This window comes from Hypanus sabinus, chromosome 13 (assembly GCF_030144855.1).
Source record: "Hypanus sabinus isolate sHypSab1 chromosome 13, sHypSab1.hap1, whole genome shotgun sequence".
NCBI classification, from domain to species: domain Eukaryota; kingdom Metazoa; phylum Chordata; class Chondrichthyes; order Myliobatiformes; family Dasyatidae; genus Hypanus; species Hypanus sabinus.
This window is the reverse complement of record NC_082718.1, coordinates 111,009,067-111,028,965: the sequence shown is the minus strand read 5'-3', so window position 1 is coordinate 111,028,965 and position 19,899 is coordinate 111,009,067. Positions and strand designations below refer to the sequence as shown.

General features: G+C 42.9%; 1 protein-coding gene across 9 annotated transcripts in view; it reads left to right on the top strand.

Moving 5' to 3' along the window:
* LOC132404288 (sialate:O-sulfotransferase 2-like) overlaps positions 1–19,899 on the top strand; it is a 530,890-nt gene that overhangs the window by 1,103 nt on the left and 509,888 nt on the right. Inside the window, exon 1 of one of the 9 annotated variants that reach the window (XM_059988463.1) lies at positions 692–1,041. The exons of 7 other annotated variants lie outside the window; for them this stretch is intronic. The gene's annotated coding sequence lies outside the window, so the exon portion shown is untranslated. Of the gene's footprint in view, positions 1–691; positions 1,042–17,602; positions 17,733–19,899 lie in introns of those variants that run through there. One more of the 9 variants, XM_059988462.1, reaches the window with a different exon arrangement.

Below are 19,899 nucleotides of genomic sequence, written 5' to 3'. Positions count from 1 at the left end.
CTGTATCTGGGATTTTTTCGATGCTAGAGAGAGAGAGAGAACACCGCGGCGCCTTATATTGTGCGAAAGGGGCCTCTTGTAAGAATGAATGGCGTCTTTTTTTCTTGCAATTATTGCAATGGGCAAGACGGCCTTTCTCCTAAAAACCCATGAAATACAACACTTAACATTTTAATTTCGCAGCGATTTAGAAACTGCGAACCTTTGATAGGAATCTTCCCCGCGGTCTCTTTCATAGATCTACTCGGGAGATTGGTATTTAATGGTTGCTATTTCCTACGGCGCAATTAACAAAACTTGTAAACAAGAGGGACGTAATTGTTCACTACGACCTGTCACTGGAAGAGTTAAATATTGCAATTCCCAGCTGGGACTTAGTTTGTCTAACCATCTCATTGAAGTCTTTGCACCAGTTGTATCAATTGATGGTGGGGTTTCAGTCCGATCTGGTGAGTGCAATTCCCCAATACAACAGGGCGATGAGAAGGTTTCAGAGAGAGGAGTACCTGAGGAATGCTTCACTGCCTTTCGCTCTGAAGTAACACAACACCTGTAAAGGCATCATTACCACAGGATGTTTGCTGCCCATTTTAGAAAGATTTCAGGGTCTCAATTTATCAACCCCGCCCCCGGAGGCAGCGTCTTCGACAGCGTTGTCCTCCGCTTCCAGAGGGTCACTTGAACTCGCAGGGGTTGGAGGCGCGCTGCAGTCTCGCAGACTGCCCAACAGTGATTCAATTTATCCCATGTCCTTGCTCTTTCCCTGCCGCCCTGCAAATGTGTGCTTTCTTTTAGGTATTTCATTTGCCTCTTTGAAAGTTGAATTGAATTTGTTTCCGCTGCCCCTCCATTTCGCAACATGGAACTGAATCCTGGAATGGTCCCAGCAAAGGAGGGCATGCAGTCCTTGCTTGCAACCCCATTTCCATTCCCAGCAGCTTTGCGAATTATTTTCCCGTCAGGTGCCAATCGGATTGAATCTATTTCACCACCCATGGACAATTAAAGAACATTCTGCTCTTTGCCAGGCCCCTTTGATTGGTGAGTGGAGGTTTTGCCTTGCTTAAAGTTCTGGATAATAATCGAACTCGGATTCAATTCTAAGTCTGGCGTTTTGTTTGTCCATTCCGGTGGCCCTGAGGAAATTATGATGAAGCTGGCCGGCTGCGGCAGTTTTTGTGGTTTTAGTTACTTATAAACCCAGAGTACATCAGTAGTACACTCGTTACCTGACTGGGCTTTTGCTTTTTTTTTAAATGAACCGTAGAACATTACAGCACAGGACAGGCCCTTCAGCCCTCGATGTGCCCAACCATATATTCCTTTAAAAAAAAAGTACTAAACCCACACTACCCCATAACCCTCCATTTTTCTTTCATCCATGTGCCTGTCCAAGAGGCTCTTAAATACCCCTAATGTTTTAGCCTCCACCACCATCCCTGGCAAGTCATTCCAGGCACCCACAACCCTCTGTGCAAAAAACTTACCCCTGATGTCTCCCCTAAACTTCCCTCCCTTAATTTTGTACATATGCCCTCTGGTGTTTGCTATTGGTGCCCTGGGAAACAGGTACTGACTATCCACCCTATCTATGCCTCTCATAATCTTGTAGACCTCTTATCAAGTCCCCTCTCATTCTTCTACATTCCAAAGAGAAAAGTCCCAGCTCTGCTAACCTTGCTTCATATGACTTGTTCCCCAATCCAGGCAATATCCTGGTAAATCTCCTCTGAATCCTCTCCATAGCTTCCACATCCTTCCTAAAATGAGGTGACCATTAATCCTGTACTCAGCCTTCTGGTTTGTCCTTTCAAAATGCATCACCTCACACTTGTCCAGATTGAACTCCATCTGCCATTTTTCTGCCCAATTCTGCAGCCTATCTATGTCCTCTTGTAACCTTCGACCACCTATAGCTCCATCCACAATTTCTCCAATCTTTGTGTCATCTGCAAACTTACGCACCCATCCTTCTGCCTCTACATTCAGGTCATTTATAAAAATCACAAATAGCAGGAGTCCCAGGACAGATCCCTGCGGCACTCCACTAGTCACCGACCTCCAGGCAGAATACTTTCCTTCCACAACTACCCTCTGCTTTCTTCCTTTAAGCCAATTTTTTATCCGAACAGCCAGGTTCCACTTATCCCATGCCTCATGACTTTCTGGATGAGTCTCTGATGAGGGACCTTGTCAAATGCTTTGCTAACGTCCATGTAGACCACATCCACTGCCCTATCCTCATCAATTTCATTTGTTACCTCTTCAAAGAACTCAATCAGGCTTCCCTTCACAAAGCCATGTTGACTATCCATGAGTAGACAGTACTTCTCCAAATGCTCATAGATCTTATCCTTAAGAATCTTTTCCAGTAGTTTGCATACCATTGACGTAAGACTCACCAGTCTATAGTTCCCAGGTTTCTCCCTATTACCTTTTTTAAACAGGGAAACTGCATTTACCATTCTACAGTCCTCCGGCACTTCCCCTGTAGCCAAAGAGCCAAAAATGACTGCTTAGTTATGTGATCACCATCACTTCAATGGGCTCTTCATTTCTAAATTGGAACTAAGCTCAGTTTTACAAAGTTTTGTGCCAGTATGTAGTCATAAAGAATCGGTCCTTCAGCCCGACATGTCATTGCCAACTGAGGTACCTGCCTGAGCTAGCCAGTACCACACCTGTATTCAGCCATTCCTATCCATGGTACTGTCTAAATGTCTGTTTACTGTTGTAATTGTATCTGCCTCTACAGCTTGTTCGATATCTGCACTAGACTTTAAAAAGTTACCCCTCAGGTCCCTTTTGAAATCTTTTTCTTCTTACCTTAATGCTATCCACTCCAGTTTTAGACTCCCTTACCCTGCATAACAGGACCATGACCATCTTATCTAAGGTCATGGTCCATCTTATCTAAGCCTTCATGATTTTAGAAGCTTCTGTAAAGTCCCTCCAGGGAGAAAGCTCCAGCCCTATTACTCAAACCTTCCAGTCCCAGTAACATCATCCTGCCATGCTTGGTCTCTAGATTGCTGTTGCAATAGCATCTCTACTTTTCCCTCATTATGTTTAGTCAACGGTTGATCTGTACGAGATCTGTTTTCACCCAGAAATATTTGAGAAACTATGTCGATCGTAGTTGGTGCAACTGGTGCGCTTCTTCCTTCCCTTTCTCTCCTCTCCTATCAGATTCTTCCTTTGTCAGCCCTTTATCTCTTCCACCTATTCCTTTCCAGTTTCTTATATCAACCCCCATCCCTAACCCACCCCTTCCAACTCATCCGGCTTCATCTATCACCTGTCAGCCTGTACTCCTTACACTCCCCCACATTTTTAAAAAATTCTGCCTTTTGCCCCTTCCTACCAGCCCTGCAGAATCTCTTGTGTTTATGATTGTCCCATTGCAGTAGTATAGCTGCTGTCAGCTTAGCCCTGGGTTCCAACCCTCCTCCATGGGAATTATTCCCCCACCAGATTTCTGCTTCATAGGCTTGCAAAACTCTGGTTGAAAGGAGATCTACTTTGTCCATTGGCCCTGGAGCTTATGATGCTAGAAAAGAAACCAACAACCCATAATCTCTTCATATATAATATTATGAATTTATACTGACAATCCAAGGCCGGGCAGCAGTGCCCTGTTGCATTTTGGTATGAATCATCCTAGGTCGGTTGTTTCTGAGCAAACTTAAAACCATAAGGCATCAGAACAAAATTAGGCCATTTGGCCCATTCAGTCTGCTCCACTATTCCACCATGGCTGATTTATTATCCCTCTCGACAGCATTCTCTTGTGAAGCCATAACCTTTGAAGACCTTACTAATCAAGAACCTATCAACTTCTGCTTTAAATATACCCAATGTTTGGCCTTCACAGCTGATGGTGGCATAAATTCCACAAGTTGGCCACCATTTGGCTCGTCTCTGTCTGAAAGGAACATTCTTCTATTCTGCGGCTGTACCCTTTAGTCCTGGCCTTCCCCACTATAGGAAACATTCTGTCTCTGTCCACTCTGTCCAGGCCTTTCAACAGTGGGAAAAGCACCACTCTACATGGACTGGGCCCACTCACCACTGAATCTTTAGCAGGGTTCATCACATGTTTGGAAGGTGCTGCACAAGAGACTTATAAATAAGATACAGATGCATGGAGTCAGAGGAAGTGTATTGGCATGGATAGTGGATTGGTTAACCAATAGAAGGCAGGGAGTTGGTATAAATGGGTGTTTCTCCAGTTGTCAGTCTGTGGTGGGTGGGGTGCAACATGGGTCGGTGCTGGGCTTGCAGCTGTTTACCATTTACATTGATGATTTGGAAGAGGGGATTGAGTGTAGTGTAGCCAGATTTGCTGATGACACCAATCTGAGTGGAAAAGCAAATTGTACAGAGGATGAGGAGTGTCTGCAGATATAGATATGGATAGGTTAAGTGAGTGGGCCAAGGTCTGGCAGATGGAATACCACGTTGGTAAATGTGAGATCATCCACTTTGGAAGGAATAATAGAAGAGCAGATCATTATTTAAATGGTGAAAGATTGCAGCATGCTGTTGTGCAGAGGGACTTGGGAGTGCTTGTGCCTGAATCGCAAAAAGCTGGCTTGCAGGTACAACAGGTTATTAAGAAGGCAAACAGAATGTTGGCCTTCATTGCTAGGGAGATTGAATTCAAGAGCTGGGAGGTCATGCCACAACTATACAGGGTACTGGTGAGGCTGCACCTGGAGTACTGTGTGCAGTTCTGGTCTCTGTACTCGAGGAAGAATATACTGGCTTTGGAGGCAGTGCAGAGGAGGTTGACCAGGTTGATTCCAGGGATGAAGGGGTTAACCTATGAGGAGTGATTGAGTCGCCTGGGACTATACTCTTTGGAGTTCAGAAGAATGAGGGGGAATCTTGCAGAAGCATTCAAAATTTTGAAAGGGATAGATAAGATAGAAGTAGGAAAGTTGTTTCCATTGGTAGGTGAGACTTGAACTAGGGGACATTGCCTCAAGATTCAGGGGAGAAGATTTAGGACAGAGATGAGGAGAAACTTTTTCCAGAGAGTGATGAATCTGTGGAATTCTCTGCCCAGGGAAGCAGTTGAGGCTTCTTCATTAAATATATTTAAGAAACAGTTAGATAGGTTTTTACATAGTAATGGAATTAAGGGTATTGGGGAAAAGGAAGGTAGATGGAGCTGAGTTTACGGACAGATCAGCCATGATCTTATTGAATGGCAGTCAGGTTCGATGGGCTGGATTACCTACTCCTGCTCCCATTTCTTGCATTCTTATAATGCATTTGGTAAAAGGAACAATAGTGCAGATTATTATCTAAATGGGGAGAAGGTTCAAACATCAGAGGTGCAGAAGGACTTGAGAGTCCTTGTGCAAGACTCACAGAAAGTTAAGTTACAGATTAAGCCTGTGGAAAAGAAGGAAAATGCAGTTTTGCCATTTATTTCAAGGGGAATAGAATATAAAAGCAAGGAGCTAACGCTGAGCTCCTTGACACTAGTCAGGCTGCACTTGGATAATTGTGAACAGTTTTGGGCCCCATATCTCAGAAAGGATGTGTTGTCATTGGAGAGAGTCCAGAGGGGGTTAATGAGGATAATTCCAGAAATGACGGGATTAAAATAGGAGCAACTTCCTGGGCTTGGACTCACTGTAATTTAGAAGAATGTGTGGGGATCTCATTGAAAGCTACTGAATGTTGAAAGGACTAGATAAGTTGGATGTGGAGAGGATGTATCCTATGGTAGGGATATCCAGAACTAGAGGGCACAACCACCAAATTGAGGGGTGACCTTTTAGAACAGGGATGAGGAGGATCTTTTTTAGCCAGAGAGAAATGAATCTGTGGAATGCTCTGCCACACACTGCAGTGGCAGTCAAGTCCGTTTGTATATTTAAGGCAAAATTTGATCTTTTCCTGATTGGTCAGGGCATCAAAGAATATAGTGAGAAGGCAGGTGAATAGGATCTGGGATGGAATGGCAGAGCAGATTTGATGGGCTGAATGACCTAATTCTGCTCCTATGTCTTATGGTTTTATAGGACCTCTGGCATCTAGCACATCAATGGCTTTATGACACCTTCCCACCCCAGATGCAGAGTGGAAGGGCTTATTTTTAGAAGATGGCACAGTAGTGTTGAGTTAGCATAATGCTTTTATGCCACCAGCAACACGTTCAATTCCCACCACAGTCTATAAGGAGTTTGTACGTTATCTTTGTGATTGTGTGGGTTTCCTCCAGTTTGCTTTCACATTCCAAAGATTAAATTGTACCTTTGAACATGAATTAGTTAATTGCATCACATGAGTGTAATTGATGGTGGAGAATTAAAAAAAGATTGACTCCTTGGTGCTCACTTGGATCCTCTAACTGATAATCCTTCACTTGGCAGATGATGTTCAAAGGAGGTGATACACAAACTTTTTAAATATTTTTTATAAACATAACCTCAAGGTTAAATGTGTTGGTTTACTGCTTGTCAAGAAACAATGAGGGGATAGGCAGGAAAGCTCTTGTTTGAGTGCCATTGCAAAAGATCATGAAGATACTAGAGAGTACCCCTGTGGCTGACCCCCTTAACAATAAGTACTCCTGTTTGAGTACTGTTGTGGGGGGATGGCCTACCTGGGGAAAGCAACAGTGACCACGTGCTACGGGCACAGAGTCTGACCCTATGGCTCAGAAGGGTAGGGAAAGGAAGAAGGCAGCAGTAATAGGGGACTCTATAGTTAGGGGGTCGGACAGACAATTCTGTGGACACAGGAACGAAACGCGGATGGTAGTTTGCCTCCCAGGTGCCAGAGTTCAGGATGCTTCTGATCACGTCCACAACATCTTGAAGTGGGAAGCTGAACAGCCAGAGGTCATGGTACATATTGGTACCAACGACATGGGTAGGAAAAGGGAGAAGGTCCTGAAAACAGACTATAGGGAGTTAGGAAGGAAGTTGAAAAGCAGGACCACAAAGGTAGTAATCTTGGGATTATTGCCTGTGCCATGCGACAGTGAATATAGGAATAAAGTGAGGTGGAGGATAAATGCATGGCTGAGGGATTGGAGCAGGGGGCAGGGATTCAGATTTCTGGATCATTAGGACCTCTTTTGCGGCAGGCGGGACCTGTACAAAAAGGATGGGTTGCACTTGAATGTGAGGGATACCTATATCCTGGCAGGGAGGTTTGGTAAGGCTATTGGGGAGAGTTTAAACTAGATTTGTTGGGTGGTTGAAACTAGACTGAAGAGATGGAAGAAGGGGCTGTTGGCTCACAAATAGCGAAAGCTTGGAGACAGTGCATGAGGGAAGATAGGCAGTGATAGAGAAGGGTTGCACTCAGACCAATGGTTTGAGATGTGTCTATTTTAGTGTAAGAAGCATCATGAACAAAGCAGATGAGCTTAGAGCGTGGATCAGTACTTGGAGCTGTGGTGTTGTGGCCATTACAGAGACTTGTATGGTTCAGGGGCAGGAATGGTTACTTAGAGTCCCAAGCTATAGATGTTTCAGAAAGGACAGGGAGGGAGGCAAAAGAGATAGGGGCATGGCAATGCTGATCAAAGATAGTGTCACAGTTGGAGGAAGTCATGGAGGGGCTGTCTACAGAGTCTCTGTGGGTGGAGTTAGGAATAGGAAGGGATCAATACTGCTACTGGGGTTTTTTTATAGACCACCTAATGGTAACAAGGACATCGAGGAGCAGATAGGGAGACAGATTCTGTAAAGGTGTAATAGGTGTCATGGATTATTGATTACCTGACCAGCAGACCACAGTACATACACTTGCAACACTGTGTGTCAGACAGAGTGGTCAGCAGCACTGGGGCTCGACAGGGGACTGTCCTGTCTCCCTTTCTCTTCACCATCTACACCTCGGACTTCAACTACTGCAGAGAGTCTTGCCATCTTCAGAAGTTTTCTGATGACTCTGCCATAATTGGAAGCATCAGCAAGGGAGATGAGGTGGAGTACAGGGCTACAGTGGGAAACTTTGTCACATGGCGTGAGCAGAATCATCTGCAGCTTAATGTGAAAAAGACTAAGGAGCTGGTGGTGGACCTGAGGAGGGCTAAGGTACTGGTGACCCCTGTTTCCATCCAAGGGGTCAGTGGAGGATTACAAATACCTGGGGATATGAATTGACAATAAACTGGACTGGTCAAAGAACACTGAGGCTGTCTACAAGAAGGGTCAGAGCCATCTCTATTTCCTGAGGAGACTGAGGTCCTTTAACATCTGCCAGACTATGTTGAGGATGTTCTACGAGTCTGTGGTGGCTAGTGCTATCATGTTTGCTGTTGTGTGCTGGGGCAGCAGGCTGAGGGTAGCAGACACCAACAGAATCAACAAACTCATTCGTAAGGCCAGTGATGTTGTGGGGGTGGAACTGGACTCTCTGACGGTGGTGTCGGAAAAGAGGATGCTGTCCAAGTTGCATGCCATCTTGGACAATGTCTCCCATGCACTCCATAATGTACTGATTAGGCACAGGAGTACATTCAGCCAGAGACTCATTCCACCGAGATGCAAAACTGAGTGTCATAGGAAGTCATTCCTGCCTGTGGTCATCAAACTTTACAACTCTTCCCTCGCAGTGTCAGACACCCTGAGCCAATAGGCTGGTCCTGGACTTATTTCCACTTAGCATAATTTGCTTATTATTATTTAATTATTTATGGTTTTATATTGGTATATTTCTTCACTATTCTTGGTTAGTGCGACTGTAATGAAACCCAATTTCCCCTGGGATCAATAAAGTATGTCTGTCTGTCTGTCACATCAGGGTTGCAGTGGCAGGAAATTTTAATTTCCCAAATATCGATTGGCATCTCCCTAGAGTGAGGGGTTTAAATGGGGTGGAGTTTCTTAGGTGTGTTCAGGAAGGTTTCCTGACACTATATGTAGATAAGCCTACAAGAGGAGAGGCTGTACCTGATCTGGTATTGGGAAGTGAACCTGGTCAGATGTCAGGTCTTTCGGGGGAGAGCATTTTGGAGATAGTGATCAAAGCATTGGAGAGGGATAGGAACAGACAAGTTAGGAGCGTGTTTAATTGGAGTAAGGGGAAATATGAAGTTATCAGGCAGGAACTTGGAAGCATAAATTGGGAACCGATGTTCTCAGGGAAATGTACGGCGGAAATGTGGCAAGTGTTCAGGGGATATTTGCGTGAAGTTCTGCATATATGCATTTCAAGGAGACGGAAAGGATGGGTAGGGTACAGGAACCATGGTGGACAAAGTTTGGTGAAAATCTAGGCAAGAAGAAAAGAAAACTCATGTATGGTTCAAAAAACTAGGTAATGATAGAGATCTAGAAGATTATAAGTCTAGCAAGAAGGAGCTTAAAAATGAAATTAGGAGAGCCGGAAGGAGCCAAGAGAAGGCCTTGGCGAGCAGGATTAAGGAAAACCCCAAGGCATTACACAAGTATGTGAAAAGCAAGAGCATAGGACATGAGAGAATAGGACCAATCAAGTGTGACAGTGGAAAAGCGTGTATAGAACTGGAGGAGATAGCAGAGATACTTAATGAATACTTTGCTTTGATATACACTACAGAAAAAGATCTTGGTGATTGTAGGGATAACTTACAGTGGATTGAAATGCTTGAGCATATAGACATTAAGAAAGAGGATGTGCTGGAGCTTTTGGAAATCTTCAAGTTAGATAAGACTCCAGGACTGGATGAGATGTACCCCAGGCTATGGTAGGAGACGAGGGAGGAGATTGCTGAGCCTCTAGCAATGCTTTCTGCATCATCAATGGGGATAGGAGTGGCTCTGGAGGATTGGAGGGTTGCATATGCTGTTCCCTTATTCAAGAAAGGGAGCAGAGATAGCCCAGGAAATTATAGACCAGTGAGTCTTACTTCAGTGGTTGGTAAATTGATGGAGAAGTTCCTGAGAAGCAGGATTTATGAGCATTTAGAGAGGCATCATATGATTACGAATAGTCAGCATGGCTTTGTCAAAGGCAGGTCATGCTTTACGAGCCTGATTGAATTTTTTGAGGATGTGACTAAACACATTGATGAAGATGTAGTGTATATGGATTTCAGCAAGGCATTTAGTAAGGTACCCAATGCAAGGCTTATTGAGAAAGTAATTAGGCATGGTATCCAAGGGGACCTTGCTTTATGGATCCAGAATTGGCTTGCTCACAGAAGGCAAAAAGTGGTTGTAGATGGGTCATGTTCTGGATGGAGGTAGGTGACCAGTGGTGTGTCTCAGGGATCTGTTCTGGGACCCCTTCTCTTCGTGATTTTTATAAATGGCCTGGATGAGGAAGTGGAGGGATGGGTTAGTAAGTTTGCTGATGACACAAAGGTTGGAGGTGTTGTGGATAGTATGGAGGGCTGTCAAAGGTTACAGTGGGACATTGATAGGATGCAAAACTGGGCTGAGAAGTGGCAGATGGAGTTCAACGCAGATCAGTATGAGGTGGTTCATTTTGGCAGGTCAAATATGATGGCAGAATGTAGTATTAATGGTAAGACTCTTGGTAGTGTAGAGGATCAGAGGGATCTTAGGGTCGAGTCCATAGGACACTCAAAACTGCTGCACAGGTTGACTCTGGTTAAGAAGGCATATGGTGCATTGGCCTTCATCAACCATGGGATTGAGTTTAAGAGCTGAGAGGTAATGTTACAGCTATATAGGACCCTGGTCAGCCCCCACTTGGAGTACTGTGCTCAGTTCTGGTCACCTCACTACAGGAAGGATGTGGAAACTATAGAAAGGTTGCAGAGAAGATTTACAAGGATGTTGCCTGGATTGAGGAGCATGCCTTATGAGAATAGGTTGAGTGAACTTGGCTTTTTCTTCTTGGAGCGGCAGAGGATGAGAGGTGTCCTGATAGAGGTGCATAAGATGATGAGAGGCATTGATCATGTGGATAGTCAGAGGCGTTTTCCAAGGCTGAAATGGCTAACATGAGTGGGCATAGTTTTAAGGTGTTTGGACGTAAGTACCGAGGAGATGTCAGGGGTAAGTTTTTTATGCAGAGAATAGTGAGTGCATGGAATGGGCCTCAGGCGACGCTGGTGGAGGCGGATACGATAGCGTCTTTTAGGAGGTTCCTGGGTAGGGACATCGAGTTTAGAAAAATAGAGGGCTCTGTGTAACCTTAGGTAATTTCTAAGTAAATACATGTTTGGCACCGTATTGTGGGCCGAAAGGCCTGTATTGTGCTGTAGGTTTTGGTAGTTAAGAGAGAACAGAATTCAGAATATCGTGTTGCAGTTACAGAGAAAGAGGAGTGCAGACAGGCAAATAATGTGCAAAGGCCACAACAAGTTAGATTATGAAATCAAGAGTTAATCTTCAGCCTCAAGACATTATAACTGTTGCAAAATAGTTTTTTCTCTTTAATTGTAACCCGACTGAAGTAGGTCAGTTGTGGTCCTGAAGAATAATCTTCACCTTCAGTGCAGATCTGTTAGAGTCAAGATGAATGGTTACAGCAATGGAGGCTGTTTTGCCCATTGAATCTACTCTGTGAAGATATTAGCTGGGCTTTCATTAGGTAACACTCTAACTGGGAAGGGTCTGTGATCAAAAATTAATCCAATAACTGTACAGAAGGTACAGCAGTCTGGACAGATTCTTCAGCCTTCAAGAGCGGCACAGCAAGCAGAGATAATGTCTCAGTTCCAGTGATCTGGATTTTGCCCTGTCCAAGGGTGTTGTCTGTGTGGAATCTGCAGGTTCTCCCTGAAAGCACAAGGGTTTCATTCAGGCATTCCAGTTCCTTTGGAATCAGAATCATTGTCAATATCAATGCATATGTCATGAAATCTGTTGTTTTGCAGCAGCATTGCAATACATAATAAAAGCTATAAGTTACAATAAAAGGTACAATGTGTATCTGAGTGTGTGTGTGTGTATTTATCTATGTGTCTGTGTCTTCAGACTGCTGTTCCACTTCCTTGTTAGTAACAATGAGAAGAGGGCATATTGTGGGTGATGGGCTTCCTTAATGATGGATGTTGCCTTTTTGAAGCATTACTTTTTGAAGGTATCCTGGATTCTGGGGATCCCAAATGCAAGCAGGTTGGTAGGTTAATTGTTGGGTGTAGGTGACTGGTGGAATATGGGATAGTTTAAATTCAAGATGATTGTTATTGAAACATATACCATAAAATATGAGCAAAATTTGGCTATTTGGCCCACTGTGTCTGCTCTGCTATTTCATCATGGCTGATCCAGGTCCCTCTCAGCCTCGATCCCCAGCTTTCTTCCTGTAATCCTTCATGCCCTGATTAGTTAAGAACCTATCAGCCTCAGCCTGAAATATACCCAATGACTTGGCCTTCACAGATCCCTGTAGTACTGAATTTTACAGATTTGCCACTCTGGCTAAAGAAATTACTCCTCCTCTCCATTTTAAATGGACATCCCTGTACCTGAGGCTGTGCCCTCTGGTCCTAGGCTCCCCCACCAAAGGAAACGTCATCTCTGCAACCACTCTATCTGTCTGGACCTTTCAATATTCAATAGGTTTCAATGAGATCCCTCATTATTCTTCTGAATTCTACTGAGTATAGGCCCAGAGCCATCAATCAGTCATCTTGTGGTAACCCTTTCATACCCCAAGTGATTTTCGTGAACCTCCTCAGAGTCCTTTCCAATGTCAGCACATCCTTTCTTAGACAAGCGGTCCAAAGCTGCTCACAATACTCCACATGAGGCCTTACCATTGTCTTATAAAGCCTCAACATTACAACCTTGCTTTTATATTCAAGTCCTCTTGAAATGAATGCTAAAATTGTGTTTGCATTCACCACCAATTGCAGGGTTATATATGGTGATATGCACATGTACTTTGTATGGTTAGGTTGATCTTGGGGAAGGTTAAAATTTTGCAGCAATGTTGTGCGCTGAAGAGCCTGTATTGTGCTACTAATCTACGTTCTGTGATATCGGGACTCTTCACTATTAGCAAAGCTTGGTGATTATATTACTGAAGTAACTTGGATTCCATTGAAGTCTGTAATTCATTTACAGTTACCTATCAGTCATTGCTTGTGAGGTGAAAATGCCTTGCTCAGATTGTAGTTTCCTGTGCACTATTTCCTCTGTTTGTTTTAAATACTGTTTTCTCTATATATTAATGTTTGTAGTCAAATCAGCTGCTTTGTCTGAGGCCATCCATCCTCAGCAAACATCAAACCCATTGGTTGACACATGGGTTTGAAGACTTCATTCATTGAAAAGTGCTTGACAATCATAGACAATTTCTCATGATATAACCATATAACCATCTAACAATTACAGCACGGGAACAGGCCATCTCGGCCCTTCTAGTCAGTGCCGAACACTAACTCTCACCTAGTCCCACTGACCCGCATTCAGCCCATAACCCTCCATTCCTTTCCTGTCCATATACCTATCCAATTTTACTTCAAATGACAATACCGAACCTGCCTCTACCACTTCTACTGGAAGCTCATTCCACACAGCTACCACTTTCTGAGTAGAGAAATTCCCCCTCGTGTTACCCTTAAACTTTTGCCCCCTAACTCTCAACTCATGTCCTCTTGTTTGAATTTCCCCTACTCTCAATGGAAAAAGCCTATCCACATCAACTCTATCTATCCCCCTCATAATTTTAAATGCCACAAGTCCCCCCTCAACCTTCTGAGCTCCAAAGAATAAAGACCTAATTTGTTCAACCTTTCCCTGTAACTTAGTTGCTGAAACCCAGGTAACATTCTAGTAAATCTTCGCTGTACTCTCTCTTTCCTATAATTTGGTGACCAGAACTATACGCAATACTCCAAATTTGGCCTTACCAATGCCTTGTACAATTTTAACATTACATCCCAACTCCTATACTCAATGCTCGGATTTATAAAGGCCAACATACCAAAAGCTTTCTTCACCACCCTATCCACATGAGATTCCACCTTCAGGGAACTATGCAACATTATTTCTAGATCACTCTGTTCTACTGCATTCTCACTGCCCTACCATTTCCCATGTATGTCCTATTTGGATTATTCCTACCGAAATGTAGCACTTCACACTTATCAGCATTAAACTCCATCTACCATCTTTCAGCCCACTCTTCTAACTGGCCTAAATCTCTCTGCAAGCTTTGAAAACCTACTTCATTATCCACAATGCCACCTACCTTAGTATCATCTGCATACTTACTAATCCAATTTACCACTCCATCATCCAGATCATTAATGTATATGATAAACAACATTGGACCCAGTACAGATCCGATTCCTGAGGCACACCACTAGTCACCGGATGTGATCCAAAAACACATCCTACACAGTTAAGAAAAGTCACCAAAGCCTAATCTTCCTGAGGAGAGCTGGACTTTGCACATCCATACTCACTCCATACTCCATACTCACATTATTCTATAGACATGCAGAAGAGAGAATCCTAACAAGCTGCATGACTGCTTTGTACAGAAACTACACTGCAGCAGACAGGAAGGGTCTACGATGGGTAGTCAGAATTGCCTAACCCATCACTGACACCAGCCTAGCTGTTATCAAGGACATACGAAGGATGATTGATAAGTTCATGGCCCAAGGTAGAAGGAGTCAATTTTAGAAAACCTAGCACATTTATTTTTCAACATAGTCCCCTCCTACATTTACACACTTCGTCCAGCGGTCGTGGCGCATACGGATCTTGGAACTCCAGGAAGTGTCCACAGCAGGGGTGATTGATAAGTTCCTGGCCTAAGGTAGAAGGAGATGAGTTATACAGCTCTTGTTACATGCACATGGAGGTCAACTATTTGAGTGGTTATACAGAAAGCTTGAAGTTAATCACTCGTCTCCTTCTGCCTTAGGCCACAAACTTATTAATCACCCCAGATGAGTTATCTGATGAGTTACTAACTTCAAACTTTCTGCGTAATCACTCAAAGAGTTGACCTGCATATGCATGTAATGAAAGCTGTATATCTCATCTCCTTCTACCTTAGGCCACGAACATTTCAATCAGCCCGCTGTGGACACTTTCCGGAGGTCCAAGATCCGTATGCTCCACGACCACTGGACTAAGTGTGTAAATGTAGGAGGGGACTATGTTGAAAAATAAATGTGCTAGGTTTTCTAAAATTGACTCCTTCTACCTTAGGCCACGGACCTGTCAATCACCCCTTGTATATACAGAAAGATGCCAGAAAAGAGCCAGTAACATCATGAAGAATCCCACCAACCCTGCTCATAGACTGTTTGTCCCACTCCCATCAGGGAGGAGGCTACATAACATCTATACCAGGATCACCAGACTCAGAAATAGTTACCTTCCCCAAGTGGGAAGACAGGTCAACACTTCCACTCACTAATTCCTCACTACTTTATTATTTCTCTTCAGTCACCTTTTGTACAGGCTGGCATCAATTTTATGGGCATACATTCAATCTATGTATATGTATTTATATTTATTGTACAATTTTGTTGTTATTATTTTTTCTTTATCTTTTTTTGTATATGTTTGTTTTTTTTCTTTTGTACATCAGATCCAGAGTAACATTTATTTCGGTCTCCTTACACTTTTGTACAGGAAACTGCATTAAATAATCCTGACACCTCTTTTAAGTGTCTTTTCTGTATGAGTATCTAATTGGTGTCAAAATCTTTAGTGTCACTTACAACAATGTCTAATCAAAATAATAATGTAAAGGTACTTCGGATCTCTTTTAAAAACATATTTTTACTGTACATTGAAAGTTGTGTCCCAATGTTTTCTATCATGCTATTTAGCTAGCAAATATACTTGACGACATTGATTTATTGAAAAGGAAGTAGACAATTTATTTGATGATGCATGCATATTGACAATACTATCAAGTGTGCAGCATGTAATCTTGCGAAGTAAAGCAACCTATTGAGATGAGGTTAATTGCCCCTTCCAGGATCACTGGAATGCTATTGTGACATGAGGCACATCACAAACCTTGCAGATTTTCCCTGTCCTACCTAATAAGGGAAGCAGTAAGTTGTAAATTGTAAAGTTTTGTTTGTGCTGTACAAGGTCTCAAATATGAGAAGACAACCTTCAGACCAATTTCCTATTTTCAATTTAACATAACTTTCCGATACAAAAAGTTTGCGTCTTGCCTATTGCCACATCAACTCCAGCAATGTGGTTGGCACAGTAGCATTCATTCATTATGTACCATGTTGAATGTCCTGGGCAATCATGGTCTTCCATGACCATTATTGTTCTTAGCAATTTTTTCTACGGAAGTGATTTGCCATTGCTGCTTCCTTTACAATACGGGTGGCCCCAGCCATTCTGAATACTTGCATAACTAGGACTTGTGATAAGAACTAGCTGCTCATATAACCATCCAGAACCTGCTTCCATGGCTTCACATGACCCAGATCAGTAGCTAAGTAGGTGCTACACCTTACCCAAGGGTGACCTGTATGCTAGTGTAAGGCAGTAGTATCTTATGTCTCCACTAGAGTAGTGTAGTGTTTAGCATAATGCTTTAAAGTGCCAGCGATTGGGTTTCAATTCCTTCCATTGTCTGTAAGGAATCTGTGCTTTCTCCCTATAATCGTGGGTTTCCTCCAGGTGCTCAGGTTTCCTCCCACATCATAAAGGAGTACTAGTGAGTGTTAGTAAGTTGTGGCATGCTGTGTTGGTGCCAGAAGCATGGTGATACTTGCCCCCAGCACAGATTCTGACTATTGACACAAATGGTGCATTTCACTGTATGTTTCATATGATAAATAAAGCTAATATTATCCTAACATTGTTTCACTAGAAAAATACACAATTTCAACAGGTGATAGTGTTCTTGTCTGAGTGGAAGGTTGCTGGTTCGAAACCCATTCCAGTCATGCATAGATGAGTGAATAAATGGTATTTCTGTAAGCCCTCAGTACTTCCATGTTATGTTTAGTGAGTTGTCTGTACCTATGTGCCTGTGACACTGCTGCATTGTACCTGTATCTCACCATGCTTGTGTGCAGGCAATAATCTTGACTTGAGGCTGCACATGATTGGACTGCTTGTCCCTCTCCCATCAGAGAAGAGTCTATGCTGCGTCCATGGCAGGGCCACCAGACTCAAAAACAGTTGCTTCCCCCAAGCGTTAAGCTGATCAAAACTTCCACTCATTAACCACCCCCCCACCATGCTCCCCAAAACCTTTCCTGTCACATTTCCTGTTACAGTCACCTTATGTGCAGATACTCCTGTACTAAGTGTCACTTTACATGCATAAAGTTTATGCATATAAGCCAGTCTAAGTATTTATGCAACACACACAAAATGCAGAAGGAACTCAGCAGGCCAGGCAGCATCTGTAGGAAAGGGCAAACAGTTGACATTTTAGGCCGAGACCCAGGGACTTTTTTTTCAGCCTGGCCTGCTGAATTCCTCCTGCATTTCAAGTGTGCTACTTGGATGTCCAGCCTCTGTAGATATTCTCTTGTGTGTGCCTAAGTATTAATATTTATTGTCTTTTTGTTGTTCTTTATACTGACTGTGTTATTTTAGGCTTCTTTACACTTGTGAACTGACAAATTACAATTAGTAATCTTGAACCCTGAATCATTGTGGTCAATGTCACTCTCTCCTTTGAGCCACGTGTCTGGGTTCAAAGTTCACTCTCATTACAGGTTCTACATTGTTGGAGGTGCCATTATCTTATTCTCTTCGTGGGAAATCAGACACTCTAAGGCACTGTTTCAGATAAAACCAGTGACGATAGCCCAGTCAATATGATAGACGTGGCTTGTATAATATTGGGTATGTACCCTTTTAAGAACTGTGACATGTGACCTACTGGTCTGTGCATTGGTTTCAGTTAACAGCTTTGTTGAAATATTCTGTAAATGTAAACCTCAAGGAAATTCTGCTTTATACTGTATATGTGTTTTTTTTATAAATAGTCTTTGTTGGGTAAATTACTAAAAATTCTCCAGAACTTGAATGGATGAATGAGAGAGGGAGGCTGAGATGTGGTATCAAAAGTGCTGATGAATGTAATTTTGAAACTTTGATCCTGTGTCTGAATCTAAATATTATCCACCAGACAGGATATGTCAAACTTCAGTTAATCCTTGTTTTGCCGCTTTCAGACATTGGAGAGAGGAAAAGTCTGCTCGTTATCTCACTGTTGTGGGATCTTGCTATAAACTATTATATGGATAGGAGAGATTTTTTAGGGATATGGGTCAAACCCAGGTAAATGGGACTAGCTTGGTGTACACCATGGTTGGCATGGCCGAGTTGGGCTAAAGGGCTTGTTTTTGTGCTGCGTTACTCTGCGACTCCATGTATAAATTAACTGGCATGTACTGTAAACATTTTAAACCAATCATTTGCAAAATGTAATTCATGAAACAATTTAAAAATTATTTCATTGGGTGTAATATGTTCCATGGTCATAAAAAGTGCTATTGTTTCTTCCTTACTGTGGCATTCTGAGATTCTGAAAAGAGCTGTTCACTTATGGTGTACTTGAACTGTCTGTCGCAGGGGCACAGCAGCCCACCACAGCCTGCGGACACTTCCATTTCTCACTCACTATCTTCCATGTGACCATTGGCAGGCAGCTTGCTAAATCAGTACTAATTAATGCCGGGCTTGACAAGAATGTCACACTGTGCAGCCTGGACTTCCACCAGGGACTGATGAAACTGTCCAGGTCTGCTGTCTGTGATCAAGGTCTTGAATAATCATTAATGTACCTTTTATAAAGGAAGGATGCACAGAGCCAATAATCAGCCTTCCATGTCTGTTTCAACACCACACAAACAAAATAAAAACCAGTCAAGATAAAGTCTGAGAAATTAGATTTAGATTGTAGAGTTTGCATTTATACTGGATCTTCTGTTTCCCAATTGAACATACTCGCATTAAATTTGTATCCCTGTTATTTTAACACGGGCATTAATTTCTTTTAGCTTTTATGTGAGACCAGCAGAGGTAGATTATCTAATTCCTTTACGTCCTGTGAAATTAGCTTTGCAATAATCTTTAATAAGCAATGCAGCTCACTGTAGCAGCTGTCCATAATCCACTTTCTATTGGCTCAGCTTGAAGTCACATTCCTGGGTCTCAAGCACTGAAAATAAAGCAGCAAGCACTGCATTGGTTCAGCAGGCCTGGAGGTGTCTGTAGACAGCAAGTGTCAGGGAAGAATAAGCAGTAAGGTGTTGAGCTGTAAGGTTCAAGACCAATTATTATCCTTCAACCATTAGACTCTTGAACCAGAGTGGACATCTTCACTCACAACACTGAACTAATCACTGAACACAACCTATGCACTCGCTTTCAAGGACTCTACAGCTCATGTTCTCAGTATTATTTATTTATTATTATAATTTTTTTTGTATTTACAGAATTTGTCAGTCTTTGTGTACAATGTTTCATTGATTCTAATGTATTTCTTTGTTCTACTGTGACTGCCTGCAAGAAAATGAATCTCAGGGTAGCATTTTGTGACACGTACAGCACTCCGATAATAAATTGACTCTGACCTTTGAGTTTTGAGAAGGATGAGGGAAGGCAGAGAACCATAGGGAAGATGGGTGATAGACTGGAAGCTGTGCTGGAATTGGTAGTTGCACATTTGAAAGCGATTGGAGAGCTTGATCAGAGTCGTAGGCACGGGAAGAGATTGCTGAGCCTCTGGCTAGGATCTTTATGTCCTCGTTGTCCACAGGAATAGTGCCAGAGGATTGGAGGGAGGTGAATGTTGTCCCCTTGTTCAAAAAAGGTAGTAGGGATAGTCCAGGTAATTATAGACCAGTGAGCCTTACGTCTGTGGTGGGAAAGCTGTTGGAAAAGATTCTTAGAGATAGGATCTATGGGCATTTAGAGAATCATGGTCTGATCATGGACAGTCAGCATGGCTTTGTGAAGGGCAGATCATGCCTAACAAGCCTGATGGAGTTCTTTGAGGAGGTGA